This window comes from Eleutherodactylus coqui, chromosome 10 (genome assembly GCF_035609145.1).
Source record: "Eleutherodactylus coqui strain aEleCoq1 chromosome 10, aEleCoq1.hap1, whole genome shotgun sequence".
In the NCBI taxonomy this organism is placed as follows: domain Eukaryota; kingdom Metazoa; phylum Chordata; class Amphibia; order Anura; family Eleutherodactylidae; genus Eleutherodactylus; species Eleutherodactylus coqui.
This window is the reverse complement of record NC_089846.1, coordinates 43,343,254-43,366,223: the sequence shown is the minus strand read 5'-3', so window position 1 is coordinate 43,366,223 and position 22,970 is coordinate 43,343,254. Positions and strand designations below refer to the sequence as shown.

At 44.2% G+C, this 22,970-nt stretch overlaps 1 protein-coding gene across 1 annotated transcript in view; it reads right to left on the bottom strand.

Annotated features, from left to right (window-relative positions):
- Positions 1–1,555, bottom strand: part of LOC136579726 (phosphatidylinositol 3,4,5-trisphosphate 5-phosphatase 2B-like) — a 92,170-nt gene extending 90,615 nt beyond the window's left edge. The window contains exon 1 of the mRNA XM_066579789.1: positions 1,494–1,555. The gene's annotated coding sequence lies outside the window, so the exon portion shown is untranslated. The remainder of the gene's footprint in view (positions 1–1,493) is intronic.
- Between the last annotated feature and the right edge of the window lie 21,415 nt (positions 1,556–22,970).

Below are 22,970 nucleotides of genomic sequence, written 5' to 3'. Positions count from 1 at the left end.
ACGCAGGGAAAAGTCAGCTGGCCCTAATTATGCATTTAATTGCCATTCTATTCCACGAGAAGGGTGTAACATGCGATCGTGTGAACTGGCATTTCGATTGCAAAAAAAACTGTTGATCTGCTAGTACGGACGTATCAGCCTGCTTCTCGCCATCTCCTAACTTCGTTCATGCGAAAATATGTTCTGTACTGGTGAACATATTTACGCATACGCTCGATGGAATAAGCCCTCATCATGGTAATGGGTGAAGTCACAAATATTTGCATTTAGACTTAGGTCTGTTTATATGGTCTCGGAGCACATAAAACTGCACCTGATGAATACAGTACTTGGAACAGAAGATGATAGACAAACATCTAGTGTAAGGGGATTCATATATACCCCATTTCCCTGAAAATAAGACAGTGTCTTATATTAATTTTTGCTCCAAAAGGTTTTACTTTTTTACATGTATAGCTGCCTGGACAGTATTTAAATTGACTTTTTTATTGACTGTAATTAGGGCTTAATTTTGGAGTAGGGCTTATAATTCAAGCATCCTCAGATATCCAGAAAAGTCATTCTGCATCCTCAAAAATCCTGAAAAATCAGGGTAGGTCTTATTTTCAGGGAAACAGGGGTATGTAAAATTTTTATTATTCGTACTATTATCCTCGCCTTTCTTAATTTTATTTTTCAGTAGTTTTTTTTATTTTATTTTAAAGCAGTATTGTGGATGTAAAGGATTTTAGGGAAGGCAAGTCCATATCTACTTGCCTTCTTTAATAGTGTTATCATTTTAACATGAAATTATTGACACCCCATCTTCATTCTACTTCACTTGTGGTGTTATAATTTTGACAATTTTCTTTTTGCTTCAATTTTACTAAAGTTCCTAAAAAATAATAGCAGTAACACTTTGATAAACCTGATACTCTACATCAAAGCTATACATCCAGCCAAGTATCAAAGGATTGCGGTTTTGTCCACATAACACTCCATCAGTTAAAATACGTTCGAATTATCAATCTAGGCTATGATCACACATTGTGGAGTAGATCCGCATGTAGATGTATTGTACTGTAGATCGCTGCAGAACCTCGGCTGGCATTCTGCAGCTGAAATTCCATAGCAATTGTGTTCTGCGTGTGAAGTCACCTTCTATGGAAAGCTAGCCTCCTATGTATGTGCACAGGTTTCTACTTCCGTCATGTTAATAATGTTAATTATTTTATCAGAGCACAATACATGTAACATCACAATGGAATAATAAATATACTTACTTTTGAAATATGGATAGATAGATAGATAGATAGATAGATAGATAGATAGATAGATAGATAGATAGATAGATAGATAGATAGATAGATAGATAGATAGATAGATAGATAGATAGATAGATAGATAGATAGATAGATAGATAGATAGATAGATAGATAGATAGATAGATGGATAGATAGATGGATAGATAGATAAGCTTGTAGTGAATAGTGACCATTTGGAGAAATGCTCACCTGCTATCGTCCTGATTTACGGCCGTAGAGTGATTGTGTTCCCCCCACTGCTTGTGTTGCAGTGAAGGCATGGTATTGAGGAGGAATGAGTCGGAAGGAAACCATAAGGCGTCTCATAACCCACAGACCTGTGGCTTCAGCTGAAGCATGAAGACTGTGCTGCAAGATAAGATGAGGGAGCAAGGCTGCTTTAACACCTGCATTAGGGTCAGTGAAAGCAGCTTTAGGCCTCCCTTACACAGGCGTTTGCAGAAACACAGCAGTTTTCAATGCTGCATTTACTGCGGTTTCAGCAGCGCGGTCATGCATTTTTGACACCGGTTTGGCTGTGTTTTCAGCACAGCTAAAAACACAGCCAAGGATGCTGGGGAAAAAAATCAATACTCACCTAGCTGGTGCTGTTGGGGTCCCCGCCGCTGTTCTCCGGAGCTTCGTGCAGGCTGCCGACACTTGTCATGGCCAACAAAGCATCTATTGCTAGTGACAGGGATTGAAATCCCCGCCTCCAGCCGCTGAGTGTCAGCTGGCTCAGCCAATCACAGCCAGTGCTGGATGCACCAATCACAACCATTCATTGAATGGCTGTGATTGGTGCATCGAGAGCCAGTTCTGATTGGCGGAGCCAGCTAAAACTCAGAAGCCCCAGCCAATCAGAGAAATGTGTTGTGAGGCTACCGCTTGCATTTGGCGCTGCCAAAAATGTGGTACCAAGTTGTGCCACATTATCAGCAACGCTGAACCACTGCCCATTCATTTCAATGGGTCACGGCTGAAAAACGCCAAAGATAGAACATGTATCGCTGTCAAAGCGCGGCGTTGAAGTCATGCTGTGAACAGCCCAATTGAAATTTATGGGAGCGTTGTACAGCGTTTAGCGCAGTGCTGAAAAGGCAGCGCTAAACACTGTACAAAAACATTTGTGTGAGGGAGGCCTTACTCAATTATATACAAGGCAAAGACACGCAAGTGAGAATAAGCTGTTACATAGCGCACACCACAGATAAACTAGTGATATTGCAGCAATACAGTTTAGTAAAGGTGTCTCCCAATGTAATTCACCATATTTACTCTATGAGGTATATATATGTATATACACTGACCAGTTTTAACATTAACAAAACAGCTCCGACCCACTGAGGCATGGGCTCTACAAGACCTCTGAAGGTGTCCGTTGCTATTCGACCCACAGATTTTCATAGCATATTCTTTAAGTCTTGTAAATTGCAAGGTCAGGCCTTGATCGATTGGACCAAGGAATTGAGAGACCAAGGCAACACCTAGTATAAGCAATAGAGATGAGCGAACGTACTCGTCCGAGCTTGATATTCGTGCGAATATTAGGGTGTTCGGGATGCTCGTTACTCTTAACGAGCACCACGCGGTGTTCTGGTTACTTTCAGTTTCCTCTCTGAGACGTTAGCGCGCTTTTCTGGCCAATTGAAAGACAGGGAAGGCATTACAACTTCCCCCTGTGACGTTCAAGCCCTATACCACCCCCCTGCAGTGAGTGGCTGGGGAGATCTGATGTCACCCGAGTATAAAAGTCGGCCCCTCCCGCAGCTCGCCACACATGCCTTGTGAGTTAGCTGAGGGAAAGTACTATCGTGCTGGTGCTGCTGTAGGGAGAGCGTTAGGAGTCAGTGTAGGCTTCAAGAACCCCAACGGTCCTTCTCAGGGCCACATCTACCTGTGTGCAGGCTGCTGCTAGCAGTGTTTTTTGTTTTTTTTCTTCTCAAAATCGGCAGTGCAGAGCATTGCACCCGGTATTAAGGACAGAAGTGGTGTATAGGCAGGGAGAGTGTTAGGAGTGAGTGTAGCCTTCAAGAACCTCAACGGTCCTTTCTAGGGCCAAATTTAAGCCTGTGCAGTACTGTGCTGGCTGCTGTTAGCAGTGTTGCATTTATTTTTTTTTTCTAAAAATCGTCTGTGCAGAGCATTGCACCCTCCATTGATACTACAGGGACAGAATTGTGTAGGCAGGGCCACAACACAGTTATTGTTCATTGAATATACGCAGTGGGTCCTTCCCTTTGCTAAAAAGGACAAAAAATTATATTTGGCCAGCCTGTGTCAGTCCTAAGGTCTCCGTGTACGTGTGTGCTGCGTGGACAACGTACAAAAATCAGACGCAACCAGCTACGGTTTACTGCAGGCTTGCGCCTTTGTCTTTCCTGACTGGCAAATACCTGCTCTGCTAGAGTTAATAACTCTGCTACACTATAGTTGTGTGACACTTTTTGAGGGCCACACCACAGATATTAAACTTCTTGTTCATTGAATATACGCAGTGGGTCCTTCCCTTTGCAATAAAGGAAAAGAAATTATATTTGGCCTGCCTGTGTCAGTCCTAAGGTCTCCGTGTACGTGTGTGCTGCGTGGACAACGTACAAAAATCAGACGCAACCAGCTACGGTTTACTGCAGGCTTGCGCCTTTGTCTTTCCTGACTGGCAAATACCTGCTCTGCTAGAGTTAATAACTCTGCTACACTAAAGTTGTGTGTCACTTTTTCAGGGCCACACTACAGTTCTAAAAGTTATTGTTCATTGAATATACGCAGTGGGTCCTTCCCTTTGCAAAAGAGGAAAAGAAATTATATTTGGCCTGCAGGCTTGCGCCAATTTATTTCCTGCCTGGGAAATCAAATCACTGGTAATACAGCATGCTGAGGGGTAGGGGTAGGCCTAGAGGACGTGGACGTGGCCGAGGACGCGTAGGCCCAAGTGAGCGTGTGGGCACAGGCCGAGCTCCTGATCCAGGTGTGTCGCAGCCGACTGCTGCGCGATTAGGAGAGAGGCACGTTTCTGGCGTCCCCACATTCATCGCCCAATTAATGGGTCCACGCAGGAGACCTTTATTAGAAAATGAGCAGTGTGAGCAGGTCCTGTCCTGGATGGCAGAAAGTGCTTCGAGCAACCTATCGTCCAGCCACAGTTCTGCGCCGTCCACTGCTGCAAATCCGAATCCTCTGTCTGCTGCTCCTCCTTCCTCCCAGCCTCCTCACTCCACTACAATGACACCTGCTCAGGAGCGGGAACACTCCCAGGAACTGTTCTCGGGCCCCTGCTTAGATTGGGTAGCAGTGGTTCCTCTCCCACCAGAGGAGTTTATCGTCACTGATGCCCAACCATTCGAAAGTTCCCGGGGTCCGGGGGAAGAGGCTGGGGACTTCCGCCAACTGTCTCAAGAAGTTTCTGTGGGTGAGGAGGACGATGACGATGAGACACAGTTGTCTTGCAGTGAGGTAGTAGTAAGGGCAGTAAGTCCAAGGGAGCAGCGCACAGAGGATTCGGAGGAAGAGCAGCAGGACGATGAGGTGACTGACCCCACCTGGTGTGCAACGCCTACTCAGGACAGGTCTTCAGAGGGGGAGGCAAGGGCATCAGCAGGGCAGGTTGCAAGAGGCAGTGCGGTGGCCAGGGGTAGAGGCAGGGCCAGACCGAATAATCCACCAAGTGTTTCCCAAAGCACACCCTCGCGCCATGCCACCCTGCAGAGGCCGAGGTGCTCTAAGGTCTGGCAGTTTTTCACAGAGACGCCTGACGACCGACGAACAGTGGTGTGCAACCTTTGTCGCGCCAAGATCAGCCGGGGAGCCACCACCAACAGCCTCACCACCACCAGCATGCGCAGACATATGATGGCCAAGCACCCCACAAGGTGGGACGAAGGCCGTTCACCGCCTCCAGTTTGCACCGCTGCCTCTCCCCCTGTGCCCCAACCTGCCACTGAGATCCAACCTCCCTCTCAGGACACAGGCACAACCGTCTCATGGCCTGCACCCACACCCTCACCTCCGCTGTCCTCGGCCCCATCCAGCAATGTCTCGCACCGCACAGTCCAGACGTCGCTAGCGCAAGTGTTGGAGCGCAAGCGCAAGTACGCCACCACGCACCCGCACGCTCAATCGTTAACCGTCCACATAGCCAAATTTATCAGCCTTGAGATGCTGCCGTATAGGGTTGTGGAAACGGAGTCCTTCAAAGCTATGATGGCGGCGGCGGCCCCGCGCTACTCAGTTCCCAGTCGCCACTACTTTTCCCAATGTGCCGTCCCAGCCCTGCACGACCACGTCTCCCGAGACATTGTACGCGCCCTCACCAATGCGGTTAGTGGCAAGGTCCACTTAACTACGGACACGTGGACAAGCACAGGCGGGCAGGGCCACTACATCTCCCTGACGGCACATTGGGTGAATTTAGTGGAGGCTGGGACAGAGTCAGTGCCTGGGACCGCTCACGTCCTACCCACCCCCAGAATTGCGGGCCCCAGCTCGGTGGTGGTATCTGCGGCGGTGTATGCTTCTTCCACTAAAGCACCCTCCTCCTCCTCCTCAACCTCTGTCTCGCAATCTAGATGTGTCAGCAGCAGCAGGACGTCGCCAGCAGTCGGTGTCGCGCGGCGTGGCAGCACAGCAGTGGACAAGCGTCAGCAGGCCGTGCTGAAACTACTCAGCTTAGGAGATAGGAGGCACACGGCCCACGAATTGCTGCAGGGTCTGACAGAGCAGACGGACCGTTGGCTGAGCCTCCAACCGGGCATGGTCGTGTGTGACAACGGCCGTAACCTGGTGGCGGCTCTGCAGCTCGGCAGCCTCACGCACGTGCCATGCCTGGCCCACGTCTTTAATTTGGTGGTTCAGCGCTTTCTGAAAAGCTACCCACGCTTGTCAGACCTGCTCGTAAAGGTGCGCCGGCTCTGCGCACATTTCCGCAAGTCCCACACGGACGCTGCCACCCTGCGCACCCTGCAACATCGCTTTAATCTGCCAGTGCACCGACTGCTGTGCGACGTGCCCACACGGTGGAACTCTACGCTCCACATGTTGGCTAGGCTCTATGAGCAGCGTAGAGCTATAGTGGAATACCAACTCCAACATGGGCGGCGCAGTGGGAGTCAGCCTCCTCGATTCTTTTCAGATGAGTGGGCCTGGTTGGCAGACATCTGCCAGGTCCTTCGAAACTTTGATCAGTCTACCCAGGTGGTGAGCGGCGATGCTGCAATCATTACCGTCACCATTCCTCTGCTATGCATCTTGAGAAGTTCCCTGCAAACCATAAAGGCAGCCGCTTTGCGCTCGGAAACAGAGCCGGGGGAAGACAGTATGTCGCTGGATAGTCAGAGCACCCTCCTGTCTATATCTCAGCGCGTTCAGGAGGAGGAGGAGGAGGATGAGGAGGATGAGGAGGAGGGGGAAGAGACAGCTTGGCCCACTGCTGACGGTACCCATGCTGCTTGCCTGTCATCATTTCAGCGTGTATGGCCTGAGGAGGAGGAGGAGGAGGAGGAGGAGGATCCTGAAAGTGATCTGCCTAGTGAAGACAGCCATGTGTTGCGTACAGGTACCCTGGCACACATGGCTGACTTCATGTTAGGATGCCTTTCTCGTGACCCTCGCATTCAACGCATTCTGGCCACTACGGATTACTGGGTGTACACACTGCTCGACCCACGCTATAAGGAGAACCTTCCCACTCTCATTCCCGAAGAGGAAAGGGGTTTGAGAGTGTTGCTATACCACAGGACCCTGGCGGACAAGCTGATGGTAAAATTCCCATCCGACAGCGGTAGTGGCAGAAGGCGCAGTTCCGAGGGCCAGGTAGCAGGGGAGGTGCGTAGATCGAGCAGCATGTACAGCCCAGGCAGTGCAACAGTCTTTAAGGGCCTGGCCAGCTTTATGGCTCCCCAGCAAGACTGTGTCACCGCTCCCCAGTCAAGGCTGAGTCGGCGGGAGCACTGTAAAAGGATGGTGAGGGAGTACGTAGCCGATCGCACGACCATCCTCGGTGACGCCTCTGCCCCCTACAACTACTGGGTGTCGAAGCTGGACACGTGGCCTGAACTAGCGCTGTATGCCCTGGAGGTGCTTGCTTGTCCTGCGGCTAGCGTCTTGTCGGAGAGGGTGTTTAGTGCGGCTGGGGGAATCATCACAGATAAGCGTACCCGCCTGTCAACCGACAGTGCCGACAGGCTAACACTCATCAAGATGAACAAAGCCTGGATTTCCCCAGACTTCTCTTCTCCACCAGCGGACAGCAGCGATACGTAAGCAATACGTATTATGCACCCGCGGATGGAAGCTACGTTCTCTCTCACCATCCAAAACGGGGACATTTCTGCTTCATCAATCTGTGTCTAATATTCCTCCTCCTCCTGCTCCTCCTCCTGAAACCTCAGGTAATCACGCTGAACGGGCAATTTTTCTTAGGGCCACAAGGCTTACTCATCTAATTTTTCTAAACAATTTTTATATGTTTCAATGCTCTTAAAAGCGTTGAAACTTTAACTTGAACCAATTTTTCGTTAAACTGGGCTGCCTTCAGGCCTAGTTACCACTTAAGCCACATTAACCAAAGCGATTAATGGGTTTCACCTGCCATCTTGGTTGGGCATGGCCAATTTTTACTGAGGTACATTAGTACTGTTGGTACACCAATTTTTTGGGGCCCTCACCTACAGTGTAATCATAGCAATTTGTATGTTCTTCACCTGCACTCATGGTACAGAAGTGTGTGTGGGGTTGGCCTACACTTTAGCTACATAAATGTAACTTGGGCCTTGGCTATACTGCAGCTACTGAAATGGAACGAAGACTGCGCTCCCACTATACTGCTGCTTCGGAATTGTTACTGGGGCCTGTCTTGAGTGCTACTATTGCTGACATGGAACGAAGACTGCGCTCCCGCTATACTGCTGCTTCGGAATTGTTACTGGGGCCTGTCTTGAGTGCTACTATTGCTGACATGGAACGAAGACTGCGCTCCCGCTATAATGCTGCTAGTGATATGTTAGTGGGGCCTGTCTTGAGTGCTACTATTGCTGACATGGAACGAAGACTGCGCTCCCGCTATAATGCTGCTAGTGATATGTTAGTGGGGCTTGTCTTGAGTGCTACTATTGCTGACATGGAACGAAGACTGCGCTCCTCCTATAATGCTGCTAGTGATATGTTAGTGGGGCCTGTCCTAAATGCTACGGCTGAAATGTTACGAATTCTGGGCTCTGCCTATACCGCTGCTAATGGTATGTCTCTGGGGTGTGGAAACAGAGGCTTCCCAAAGACATGATGGCGGCGAGGCCATTTCCCACCAACGCGGTTACTGTAAAGGTGCATATAACCACGGACACGTGTAGAGGACACGTAGTGCCTCAAAAACATCCCCCTCCTCCTCCAACAGGGAAAACAAACATTCTTGGCAAATGCCTTTGCATTGGTTCGTCTGGTGGCAGTCCAAGAATTTCACCTTTACCGACACTACAAGAGAGACCCCCCACCATCCCCCCGCCACGGCCCACTTAATCCTGGCCACATTCCGAAAACCAACAAAATAAAACCGCGCTACTAGGTCCGCAGTCACCACCACATTACCACCAACGCGGTTACTGTTAAGGTACATATTACCAGTCTGACTGGGGCATGCAGAGACACCTTGACAGAATGAATAGTGTGTGACACATAGGTTCCCCATTGCTATGCCCACGTGTGCAGCTCCTGATGGCGGTGGCACAGGATTCTATTTCTCATTGCTTCTGTACAGCATTGTGGGCTATCGCCCCGCCACTTTTAAAGAGGGTCGCTGCCTAGCCGTGCCAACCTCTGCAGTGTGTGCCTGCGGTTCCTCCTCATGGCAGACGCACTTCTAAATAGACATGAGGGTGGTGAGGCATTAGGGCAGCTGAAGGCTGCGCAGGGACACTTTGGTGTGCGCTGTGGGGGGGAGGGGGGGGCGGTTGGGCAGCATGTAACCCAGGAGAAGTGGCAGTGGAGTGTCATGCAGGCAGTGATTGTGCTTTGTTGGAGGTAGTGTGGTGCTTAGCAAAGGTATGCCATGCTAATGAGGGCTTTTCAGAAGTAAAAGTTTTTGGGAGGGGGGGGGCCCCACTCTTGCCGCTATTGTGGCTTAATAGTGGGACCTGTGAACTTGAGATGCAGCCCAACATGTAGCCCCTCGCCTGCCCTATCCGTTGCTGTGTCGTTCCCATCACTTTCTTGAATTGCCCAGATTTTCACACAAGGAAACCTTAGCGAGCATCAGCGAAATACAAAAATGCTCGGGTCGCCCATTGACTTCAATGGGGTTCGTTACTCGAAACGAACCCTCGAGCATCGCGAAAATTTCGTCCCGAGTAACGAGCACCCGAGCATTTTGGTGCTCGCTCATCTCTAATAAGCAACTCTTGTGCAATTTTATTCTGATATTAAACATCTATAAGTGCTGAGGCACGTCCTTGTGTTACTGTATCTTACTGTAATTGTCACAGCCATGGCTTACGTGCATCTTCACATGTCATTTATTTTTTGGAAGTGCCAACTTTTTTAATGCTTGCATTGGTGGAGGAGTGGCTGCCTAAACTTTTGTCTTGCACTCCATTCACCCATCTGCCCCAAGTGGCTTAATGAAAGTATATATCCAGGTATCCATCTTTCCCATTCATTTGGAGGCTTTTTGCCCAAAGAGAGAGGTCTTTTCAAGCTAAGTATCCATCCAATAAGGTTCACCTGGACCTGGCATATGGGCCCACGTGTTTTGATCAAAATATGTGCTAAGAACCTTACATTTTTATGCAGTGGTATAAACAAGAGTTGTGCAAGTTTATTCAGATATTAAATGTATCTTTTGCATTAGCTTTACAGCCTAATGTTCATCAGCTGTAGTGGTCACCTGGGTGTGGGAGAAAGTAATTTAGGTCAGTGTGTGAGATACCTCAGAAGAGGAAAGAGCAAATTGAGAAATCCCTCACCACTGTGGTTTTCTGTATCAAGCCCCAGGCCTACTCCTGCACAGATCAAGATATTGATTATCCCCATTCTACCAGCAGGACTTGCCTAAAGAGTCAGTTTCATGTGGCTTTGTGACATCCTGGAACTGACTCCACAGGGCATTGTTTGCAGCCCAGTGTAACTACCACAGCCTCCACCAGCACCTCCAACCATAAATTTGAAATCTGCATCTGCAGAGACTATTAACATTGGAGTGCCCGGTTCGTAACCACCAAACTGCTTGCTGACTTGTTGCCCTTCATTTTGAGGAGCGAGTTATTATTGTTAAAGAATCCTCTACGCATTAATTTACCCCTCATTTAGAGGAGATTACGAAAGCGCAGTGCGCAATGGCAGTTTGTTGTTGGAGAATAAAAATGTATTGAAGCAAGATGGCGTACAATGCTATGTTCTTTTTAAAGAAACCACTAAGTGCTGGCTTTCAGCCGTGTAATGAGCAGTACTATGTGACCTGTCCACCAACAACTCTCATGTAGGGGTCACCCAAGCAAGAGTTGTTTCCTGCCAACCAGTGCCCCTCGGCAGGCGCCCTAATGTCCACCTGTCCTGTTTCACTGAACATTCCTAAGGGCCCCTTCTACGTCCTTTCCATTGACCATGGGGCCCTTCATAATTATGGAGTCATGGACAGAATAGGGTCTCCAGCCAAGGGGATCCCTCCTGCACCTATCCTTTCCAAGGAAGAAGAGGAGCTCTGGCCAGATGCCTCAATGATGCTACAGGAGATGAACACTATTATTTCTCGAGAGGGGAGGTTAATCTCAGCTAAGCTGCCTTGCATTGTAGAGATGTTCCCAGTTGATAGTCACGAAGATAGTTTCAGCTTTTCAAAACAGTCTCACTTCTTGAAACGACCAAGTCCAGATATACACATTTACTGAAGTGACTAAAATAATGGAGAACCCTCATGCAAAATTTCTACATCTTTGGGCATTGCCACCATCAGTTTCAGAACAACTTTATATTATTTCTACTAACCACATATTTTAGGTGTTTCAGGTTACTACATGCACCAGCCTTGCTCAAACATATGGAGAAATGTGAAAGAACGTATACAGATAACATGAGAATATGATTCATAATGACCTTACAGTAATACCATTGGATTTGCAAATGGAAGTCTTGGGATGCATTCTGTACATTAGATTCCAGCTATCTGAATAGAGAATAACTACAAAAACTACAAAAATATCTCAAGTCTTAACGTTATCATATGTTGGGTTTTGCAGATGGTTGGAGTGCTTTCCTAACCTCCACAACACTGGCTTTGTGATCACATAATTCTTGATAGCTGATGCCAATATGTTCACCTCTAGACCTAAAGGTTAAGTCGTGTTTCCTCCCCCTGATCCTGTAATCCCCTGAAGCTTAAGCTTCTTCGGAAATTTATTTATAAATTAACGTTGCTACTTACTATTGCTTCATAGGATTCGTCAGCTAATAGGATTCAGTATGCCCTCCCATTCTCATAGATTGCAGATCACAAGTATATAAAGAGAAGAAAGGTAGCATGACAGTAACAGATGATATCCAGGAGACTGTCAAATACATTATCAATCCAAATTCAGGTAACCAACTTTTTTTTGTCGCCTATGAAGGAGTAGTATAAATATATATAGTTCACTGATTTAGGGTCTGGGGCATACATATTATGGGATTGTTGGTGTCAAATAATATGAACAGTTTTGCATCATATGTAACTAACATAGGAAGCATATAAAGAATAGATCGAAATGTCCTCACTAGTGTGAGTGTATGAATTGTTTACACCTTTGTTATAAGTTATGTCAACGTTATGCCACTGATAACGCCCCAAGACATTCGAGAGGGTGGTAGGAAAGGAGCATAAGTTTTCTCTCTTTTCTTACTTATTACTCATTATCCATTTTTGTTGCAGCTGGGTATTTTTTTGCTTTTACCTTTGCTGAATAGAATTTTTTCCATTAACTGTTATCTTCTCCTCAAATGTATCTCGATATGCACAAAGATCCACTACACTGCTTCCTTGTCATCTGCCAAACTCTCAAAAAGACATTGATACTTTTTTTGTCCCTCATTACTGTCCAGGTTTCACATCTGTAAAGAGCCACAGGAGATCTATGGTCTTGAAAAATTTGACCAATGTTTTTGCAAAAACATCAAAAAAAGTTTAGAACCATGTTAGCCAGTAGAGCAAAATAGGATTGTTCTCAGTAAGAGAAACCAAGTAATCTTGTAGATAATATGATACCTTTTAATGGCTAACAAAAATACATGATGTTATAGCGAGCTTTCCAATCTCTCAGGGTCCTTCCTCAGGCAGAATGGAAATCCATTATGTCTGAGGAAGGACCCCGAGAAGTTCGAAAGCTCGCTATAACATCATGTATTTTTATTAGTCATTAAACAGTATCATATAAAATAAATCTTGGTATTTGTATAGCGCCAACTTATTCCGCAGCGCTTTCAGGTAATTATTACTTATTACCCCCCACCAAGCTGGGTACTCATTTTACCGACCTCAGAGGGATGGAAGGCTGAGTCAACCTTGAGCCGGCTACCTGACTCACACGGGGATTGAACTTACAACCTTCAGGTCGTAGGTGAGAGCTTACACTCTGTGCCACACGAGGCTCATCATAGCTACAAGATTACTCGGTTTCTCTTACTGAGAACAATCGCACTTTGTACAAACATCATTACATCTGAAGATCTGTAGTGATGAGCGAGCATACTCGCTAAGGGCAATTACTCGATCGAGCATTGCCCTAAGCGAGTACCTGCCCGCTCGGAAGAAAAGGTTCGGCTGCCGGCAGCGGGCGGGGAGCGGCAGGGAAGAGCGGGGAGTAACGGAGGGGAGATCTCTCTCCCCCCTTGCTCCCCCCTGCTCACTGCCGCAACTCACCTCTCACCCGCGCCGGCAACCGAACCTTTTCTTCAGAGCGGGGAGATACTCGCTAAGGACAATGCTCGATCGAGTAATTGTCCTTAGCGAGTATGCTCACTCATCTCTAAAGATCTCCTCTAGCTTTTTTTATCCATGCTGTTGAAAAAGCCAGACGGTGTTGCATTTCTTAGCCACAACCAACTGATTCTATTCAAATACTCATCTGACTATCTGATGATACAAAGTATAAAATACATACACTCTATAAATACTATATACTATACTGTCCCCCATGCAACCCTCATAAGAGGTAATGGGGTATAAAGAAATTGAATCTGAGCAGTTTTCCAGTATTTCTTTCTACCATGACTAAACGTTTCCTCTTTGTATTCTTGACTATTTAGCAGTAAGAGCTTTTTCACATAAACCTATGCATAATACGTTCGCCCGTACGGAATGTATTTACGCATAAATGAATTTTTAACATGCTCGACTTATGATCGTAATTTGTATTTTTAATGCCGTTCAGGGCTTATTCACACAAACGTATGCATTAATATGTTCGCCCATAAGGACCATATATTCACATGAAATGAAATGAAGGGATGAAATGGCAAGAAGCAGGCTGATCCATTCGTGCTATCCGATTGATTGTTTTTTTGTGATCAAAATGCCCATTTGCACGCTTGCGTGTAAGACCCTTCTTAGATGAGAATGGCAATTAAATGCCTAATTTATCGTGAACTGTCTATGGTAGCATCTCTGCCTAAAGGCTGGTTTACATGGGCCGATGATCGCTCAAAGATCGCTCAAATGACAGTTTGAGTGACAGCTTTGAGCAATCATTTTGCATAAAAATAAATTGGTATTTAAGTAGCTACTCAGCTACTTAAATATCAATTATGTATGCAAATGAAGCCTTCACTGAATGCAGCTAATAGCCTGAGGCTATTATCTGTGCTCAGATCCTTTGTTCTGCAGGGGAAACAATGCTATCAGCACTCCCCATGGAGAACTGCTGATAAAAGTGAGGGATGATTTTTAGGTTAGACTGAATTTAATGATCAGCTAACAGTGCCCGAAAAGCGCACGATGGGCGCACATTTACACACACCGGGGAGGAACGGAGGGGAGATCTCTCTCTCCCTCTCTAACCCCCCCCCCCCCGCTCCCCCCTGCTGACCGAACCTTTTCTTCAGAGCGGGGAGATACTCGCTAAGGGCAATGCTCGCTTGAGTAATTGCCCTTAGCGAGTATGCTCGCTCATCTCTAATTACACAGTTTTATGTTAGTACTATTTTTAATTTTTCCTATTGAAAATACATGCGATTTTCACACACATGAAAATCGCATTTTCAGTTGTGTGATACAATTTTCTCGCAAATCGCAATGTAATAACAGTGAACATCGCAATTTTAAAAAGTTTCTCAGACCAATATCGTGCTCGCCCATGTGAATGCATCCTAAAACTCATGGAGTGTATATGGTCATGATACTTTGAAAGGAATGTAGCTTTAAATGATGAATCAAATGACTAAGGCCAGGTTCACATGGCTGAGATTCTCACGCGAGTTTTGCGCGTTGCGAGATGCACAAATGTTGCTCAAATATGAACCCCACTCTTTTGAATGGGGTCATGCACCACATGCGCGATTATTTTCTGCACACTGCCAATTGTGTTTGGCGAGTGCGATGCGAGGTCTCCCATTGAAAACAATAGAAACACTCTGCGATCCTCTGCCGTGGCTTAGAGCCGCAGCGGAGAATCGCTACCTTCCTGAAATGATGTGAAGCAGTTTTGATATAAGAATGCCTCTTATCCATGGCGAAATCGCCCGTGTGAAATTAGCCTGAAGCAGTGGTCCGCAACCAGCGTCTTGGGAGCCACATATGGCTTGCAACCCCTTTCTAGGTAGCTCACCATGGGAGTCCTGAGTTGTACCTATATGTACTAGCAGTTGACATAATTTTTTGCCATTACATATTGAAGAAAAAAAAAATGCATAAAAAGTGATTAAAAAGTTGTATGTACCCCAAAATGGTACCAATACAAACTACAGGTCGCGCCACAAAAAATGAGTCCTCACACAGACCCATAGATGGAAAAATAAAGTTATGGGAGTCAAAATAAGGTAAAGAAGGAATTATTTTTATTAAAGAAAAGGTATTTTACTTTGTTTAGGCAATACTATATTTAAAAAAAACTATATAAACTTTTAAAAGTCTTCCAATACACGGGACCATTGAAAAATACAACTGGTACCACAAAAAACAAGCCCTCATTTAGATATGTCAGTCCAAAAATTAAAAAATGTTATGATTTTTTTTTAAATATTGGGAATAACAGAACTGCAGAATGTGACCTGCCCGCAGGTGCATCAATGACCTTTGGTTATGAAAGGGTTAATGATGGTGCATGTAAAAGTAGGTGAGCTCCTCAAGTATTACTGGTCAGCTGACTTTTATTTTTCGGATTGGAACCTTGTCGTCAAAAAGATTGCTTTTTTTGAATCTTTTTGTAAAGTTGAAAGTATAGAGATTGCAAGGCTTATTGGTCCAGAGATGACAGATACCCCCAGAAAGATGGGAGCATCTATAAGATGGGTATCACTAGTTAAACTAGGGAGGTTCTGTCACAGATGCAGCTGAAAATACCAGAATACATGCAGCGCTTTTTCTTCCATCCAAAAGGGAAAAAAAGCGGGCGTAGCCCAGTATAGGAACCATTTGGCTGTGGGGATTTCCCTTTCCTGCTCCCTGAACGGAGTAGGAAAGCCGAATCCCAAGCGCTGATGTTAAAGCACCCTAAGAGAGACGTCAAAAGTTTTAATCAGTAAAGTTCCCACTGCTGAGGCCTGCACTGATCACTACAACGAAGGGTCAGCAGCGTTCACCAGAACAATGTTCCCCTTTGACTATTTTCGGTTGCTTTCAGCTCCCCCCAGCAGCTGACAATGGCTTCTATAGACGTTTTATGAAGCCGTCTTCAACTGACGGAAAAAGCTAAAAAGCAGCTAAAACAGCTGAGAGGGCACAGCGACCCCTACTGATCAAAACTTTTGACGTGTCTTTACAACGTGTCAAAAGTTTGACAGGTACACTTTAAAGTTAAACTTCATCAAAAATTTTCATTTCTGCTTTGGGTGTCTCACATCCATCTGAAAGTGAAGAATCTTTGTCTTAATTCATTCGTTCAAACTTTTTACTAAACAGTTGATCATGAGAAAGAAATCAATAAAAAATTCCTGCTGCAATGGGGTCGAGAGGTAGAGGCTTTTGTAGTGTATAAAAATATTATAAAATGATAGATAATGCACACCTACATGTGGAGTCTCTCCCCTTGGAGGGATAGGAACACATCCAATGCTGCTGGTAGCTAACCCTCCTCTCCCAAGTCCCCAGATACTTGTAAATCCAGCTAAAGGGATACTTGAAGCAGTTCCAAAGAGCACAATGTGATAATAAACAACATTCTTCATCAATTTAGTAGCATATAAATTAGGTTTCGATCACTCGGTATTGTTGAGCAGCCTATACTACTGACAGCCCTTCATTTCCACATCGGCATGAGCAAAATCCTGAACCTGCTGTCAGGAGCTTACAGACAAGATGTCATCCTGTAAACATTATCCATTGTATTCACTAAATCCGTTTTGGGGGATTACATCAACTTTACCCCTTCAACAGATCTTATTAATTTCTGTGCATCAGTCTACATCGGTTCCATCTTGATCGCCTTATTATTGAGAACAAAGGTTGCCATAATAAGAACTGCTGCAAAATGAAGCAAAATTGCAAGGATGAACCCAGACATAAATGACCAGAATCTGCAATCCATGTTTGTAGGAGACTGTCCCTGGTCCGTCGTTCCCCTGAAGATAAGTACTTCCTGTAGTATCTGTTTGCAGCTTTTTCAAGTTCACCTCCAGTAAAACATGTATGCTTAAATAATCAGGAGTGCACCTTGATTGGGGGGATTGGAGGAGATAGTTGTTAGCTGAACAGTCATTCAACTGATAAGTGCCTTGTGTGTACTTCAAAGTCCAACTGAAAATTCAGCTGTTGGCCAGATGTATGAAGCTTTACGTGCTAAATTGGGTTTTCTGGTGATCCCCCGCTGTCCTCTACTATGAAACTAGTGGTGGACATGACAATGGGGAAGTATAACAAATACTACAAAAGTCATGTGCAGAATAACAGAGCAGAGACGTCATGAGCCACCAAGGAGATTCCATAGGAAAATAGACAACATGGACGAAGAAGGCATCAGAATACGCAGAAGAGGGAATATAAGGAGCAGGGTGAAAAGTATTTGTTATTATGTCAAAGAAACGTAGTTTAGAAAGTGGAATTAGGCTTTAAAATGGTAAATGACACCATGCACTCTTTGGCTCATATAGTTGGAATCAAAATGATTCAACTACCATTGCAAATTAGGTTTGTTTGCCAAATTTACAAACTTTCAGAAATTCGCAAAAAACAATGTAACCCAAGCTCAACACAACTAATATAATAAGTGGTTTCTCCAAATTCATAACCGAATGTCACTTTTAATGACTCCGTCAGCCTCAGAATTATGCAGCCCCCCGAATAAAATCCCTCATAATAGAACACATTTGCACATCAGGTGTTGTCTCAAGCACACCCGGAGCAACTAATCAAGGGCTTCATTAGTTGCACGAGGTGAGCTTGAGATAAAACGCATGAACTACCTGGGCTGGATAGGGCTTTGTTAACTGTGACTTTTGATTGCATGTCAAAAAAATAGAGTGGTCCAAAAAGTTAAGAGAAAAGATCATTGCCTTCCACAAACAAGGAAAGGGATATAAAAAGATAGCAAAGGCAGTGAATGTTTCCAGAGATACAGTTGGAAGCAGTTCTCAAGTTCAAAGTTATAAGAACACTAGCTGCACTACATGGACGTGGTGGAAAGAGGAAAATATCACTGTCTGCCACCAGATTCCTGAGGAGACGGCTGGTCAAAAAATCTTAAGTGACTGCAAAAGACCTGCAACAAGATTCGTTGGCAGCAGGCACTGGGGTCTTCGTTTGCTCAATAAGTAGCATCCTAAACACTGAAGGTCTTCATGGCCAATCTCCAAGACGTACATACATACTAACCCAAAAGAACAAGAAAAGGTGGCTCCAATATGTTCAAAACTATATAAATAATCCACAAATTTTGGGATTCTGTACTGTGGAGTGATGAAACAAAATTAGAACTTTTTGGTACTATGGATAAGCAATATGTCTAAAGGAGGAAGAATGAAGCATTCACTGCTAAAAATAGTGAAGCATACGATGGCAGTGCCTTGGTGATGCTCTGAGGTGGCTTTGCTCTTCTGGCACTAGAAATCTGCAGCGTGTGGAGGGCAAGATGGATTCAATCACATTTCAGGAATCCTAGAAGAAACAGCCATGCCTTCTATGCGCAAGCTGAAATCATTGGACCATCCAACAGGACAATGATCCCAAGCGTAACTCAAAATCCACCAAGGTTTGGTTTCAGAAGAGGTCCTGGAAGTGGCTTGACTTGAAGCCCATAAAAACTCTTTGGTGGGATTGAGGTTGCATCACACAAAGACAAGAATATTAGTGCACTGGAGGCTATTGCCCATGAGGAATAGACAAAGATTCCTCAGAACACTTTAAGAAGCTGGTATCTATTTGCAAAAGGTCATAACAGCAAAACGTATTCTACTAAGTACGAAAGACGTTTTTCATGGAGGGGTTGAATAACTCTGAAACTGCAGTAGTCTTTAAAAGTGGCCTTTTGTATTGAGTTTGGAGAAGTCACTTGTTGTGTTGAACTATTTATATTGTTCGTGCTCTATTGTTTTTTGCAAACAGCTGAAAGTTTGTAAATTTGGCAAACACATCTAATTTGCAAAGAGGGTTGAATTATATTTATTGCAACTGTGTATCATGCTCTGATGGACCGAGAATTGCAAGCGTGACCATACTTCTACAACCTCCTCCACACCAAAACTAATCATACACAGTCATTTGCAGCCAACACAATAACTCCTGCACAACACCTACATACATCGTACAAAACACAAAAATACAGACTACAACTATGATTCATGCTGCTCTCAATTTTATACCTCATTTGGCACAGGTTGCATGCAACTATGTATCGCAATGGCAAGGTAAAGGTGAACATTTGCTGATTACAGCATTTCTTCTTTCTCATATAATACAATTTCCAAAGAAGTTTTAGCAGCCTAGTCATAGAGTCATCCAGGCTTCATAGTGCCACTTTTTTTCTCCAACTCTACTCTGCTTATGCTAATGATCTCAATGATTTCATGGTTTTTGATGTTCGTTGTGACTGTTCTCAGCAAGAGAAACCAAGTAACCTTGTAGATGTGATACCTTTTAACACATACAAAATTCCATCGTCTACAGATAGGCCATCAGATACAACCAGATCTAACCTAACCCAAGAGACAGAGATGAACATTTACAGCATCTGAAAAACATTAAAAGCTATCATATCTACAAGATTACTTGGTTTCTCTTGCTGGGAACAATCACATTTTGCTCTACTGGCTAACACCGTACTAAACGTTTTTAGTTTTATTTAATGTTGTTTGTCACGCTCATGTTTTTGCTATTGACGACCAACATGACATCAATAGCTGTTCGTCGGGAAGCTGAGCCTCCAGTACCAACCAAGCCTGCCACGCTATGGTCAGCATTTCCTGCAATGACTGCAGTGACAGCAGCCCCGGGAATCAGCTGATCGGAGGGGATCTGAGCGTCGTGTCCCTACCAATCATCTATTGATGACATCAGCCATCAATAGCAAAAATTTAAAAAAAAAAGTCCAGAAATATCCCTTTAATATCACAGTTCAAATAACTAAGGCATAGCTGATGCGCTGGTATAGTACTTATATACCTAGTTAGGTTTATGGGATAGGAGACTACATGACGTGTAAATTTGTAATTGTGGGTCGAGAGTGATACTGTTTCTCCTTACTGTAGGCGTAAGGAGATTTAAAGGCCATGCAATGCTCCTCTGAGAAATTTAGTATGCAAATAGCGAGATGGAACATTTCATCTATTGGAAGATAGCTTCCCTATAAGTCAATGTCCAACCTTCATGTTACAAGGCATGATAGAAGATTGAACATTGACTTATAGGGAAGCTACCAGCTACCTTCCAATAGGTGGCCCTGAAAATATCTGGCACCAATGTAGTTGTGGAACCAGAACAAATACACGTTTGATCATGACTGATTGGTCAGCTAGAGGATACACCTCCCTGTCAGCCAATTAGTCCATACACCATAAGAGATATTTAAGCAAGGTAGAGTAGAACAGAACATCAAACACTGAGGGACTTCCAACAGACCGCACCCAAGACCTTTCCAGCACAGTGACCACCAACACTGAGGGTTTCCCGGCCGACGGCACTTAAGGGGCCTCCACACATACCATTACCTACCACTGCCCAGCACCAAATGACAGGGTGCAAGCGCCAAATGCTGGATATCGTGGACCAGGGCTGATGTTGTGACTCCACCCCAGCTCCACTTCCTGACTCTGGCTGGAACACCACAGCAAACCCATGCTAGAAACTATTACATCATTTATCCAGTATGTTAAATTCCATTAATACAAATAACTATTTTCTGTTCATCCTGCTTTTCCAAAGCAGGAATAAAAAATAATCAATAAGTTGTATATATTTCAAAATGGCGCAAATAAAAACTACAAGTTGTCCTGCAAAAAACAAGCCTCCTATAAAGTTGACAATGGGAAAAAAAGCTCTGTTCCTGGAATGTGATAACTCACAAAGAGGATTTTTGTTAAGAAAAAAAGTGTTTATATTGTGCAAAAGTAGTAAAAACATAATAAAGTGGCATTCTTTAGAGGGTTTTTCCAAATTTAATGTGACTGTTATTGGGTTAATACACCTGTCTTAGTATGTGTGTCTATGCCTGTCTGTGTTGAAGGGGTTGTCCAAGACTTTTTGATTTTTTTTCTATTGATGGCCTTACCTCAGAGCAGGTCATCAATAGGCGATCGGCAGGGATCTGCCTCTCGAATCCCCACCGATCAGCTGATTACCTGGCTTGTTATCACTATGGAAAATACAGGAAGTAGATCGCACTGACCATGGCCTGGGTTGGTATAGCAGGTGCAGCTCCCATTGAATTCAAATGGTATATACTACAATATAATGTTGCATTGACAATCTGTAGGTTACATACTTGTTAAGTCTAGTTATACTAGTTGGTTTTACTTCAATAGGCTGTTAACCATCACTTTATTCAAAAGTCTGCTTGACGTGGTTGCTTGACTATTGAGGGAGGCAAGGGCCACCATTCTAATGATTGGCGGAATTCTACCTTTCAGACCCCAAATTCTAATATTTATTAATCCTATGGACAGCTGATTAATATTTTTGTGCACAAATGTTTCTACGTGGAAGCCAGCAGAGCATCAATACCACAGAACTTTTACAAGGCTTCCTGTAATATCAGTGTATGATACAGGTCAAATGGCAAACAAGTATGTCTTGGAACTAGGGCTTTGGAGTAAAATAAAGTTCATAGGGGGGTTCTGGGACTAAAAAACAAAGGAAAGACAGATAAAAGTGGGAAATAGAGAAAAACATTTATACTTGCCATTTAAAAGCTAGTTCTTGCCAATCATCGCTAATTTGACAGCTCAGTCAATCACTGGCCTCATTGGGCATCTGTGCATGAGTAGCACATGACCGCTGCAGTTGTTTCCTGGACCAGTGGAGAGCACCATTTTTGTTCTGTCTACTGTTATCTGCCTTGTATATCATCCCTGATATCTGCTGTTCTTTAACATCAACAACGCATTTTGATTCCATACTGATAAAAATCCCAAGCCGGGATCAAACTGCGTTGTTAGTGTTACTGTGAAAAATGCTAAGTCTTTGAAACTACTTGCCAAGTCAAGTTCTTCACCCACTGAATAAGCATCAATGTTCTCCAGAAGCAATTTTTCTCTTCTGTCCTGATTTTCTTTATGTTTAAAAACAGGCTAATTTTTCTTTCTTTCTTTTTTTTTCTATCACAGATCTGAATCAATATGGCAGACGGATCCAAGTAAGTTAAATATCAGAACACTAGCTATATTAGATATTGTGGGTGAACTCTTACGGGCACCTTTTGGGACATTGTGTACTTAAAGTAATGTATTTTGGGTTGAAAATACCTTTTTCAATGGGGTTTAATTAAAACTTTTGCACTGTTTGTATCCTGCTGCTTCTGCATATCACTGTATATAGCAAGCTGCAGAAAGCATCTCCCTTTAGATCCATTGGTGTGCTGGACTGCTTAATTTCTCTCTTCTCTCTGTCCTCTCCTAAACGTTCTAATCAGTTCATTTATGACCGCAATAAAGTTTATTTTCATTGTGGTCATAAATTAGGCGATAAGAACATTTAAGAGAAAAGGGCTGAAAACCAAGCTGGTAGTTGAGCACACTAATACATCTGAAAGGAGATGCTTTCTGCAGCTTTTTATATACAGTGATATGTAGAAGCTGCAAAAGACAAATGGTGCAAAATTTGCAATTAAGCCCAATTGCAAAAATATGTAAATTTAAGTAACTAAAATGGCCCCAAAGGTGTTTGTTGTCTTTAACCTCTCTTCAAACCATAATAGACCCACCAAATGGTACGATGAATGAATCTGTAGTATAGAATAAACGGAAATACAGACAAATCATACAATCGAATATCCTACCCTCTTCTAGCTATATAATATTAACCTCTACCCATTTTGAAGACACTCATGTACTATTTTCTAGTTCTAGAAGCACAGCTATACTATACCTATA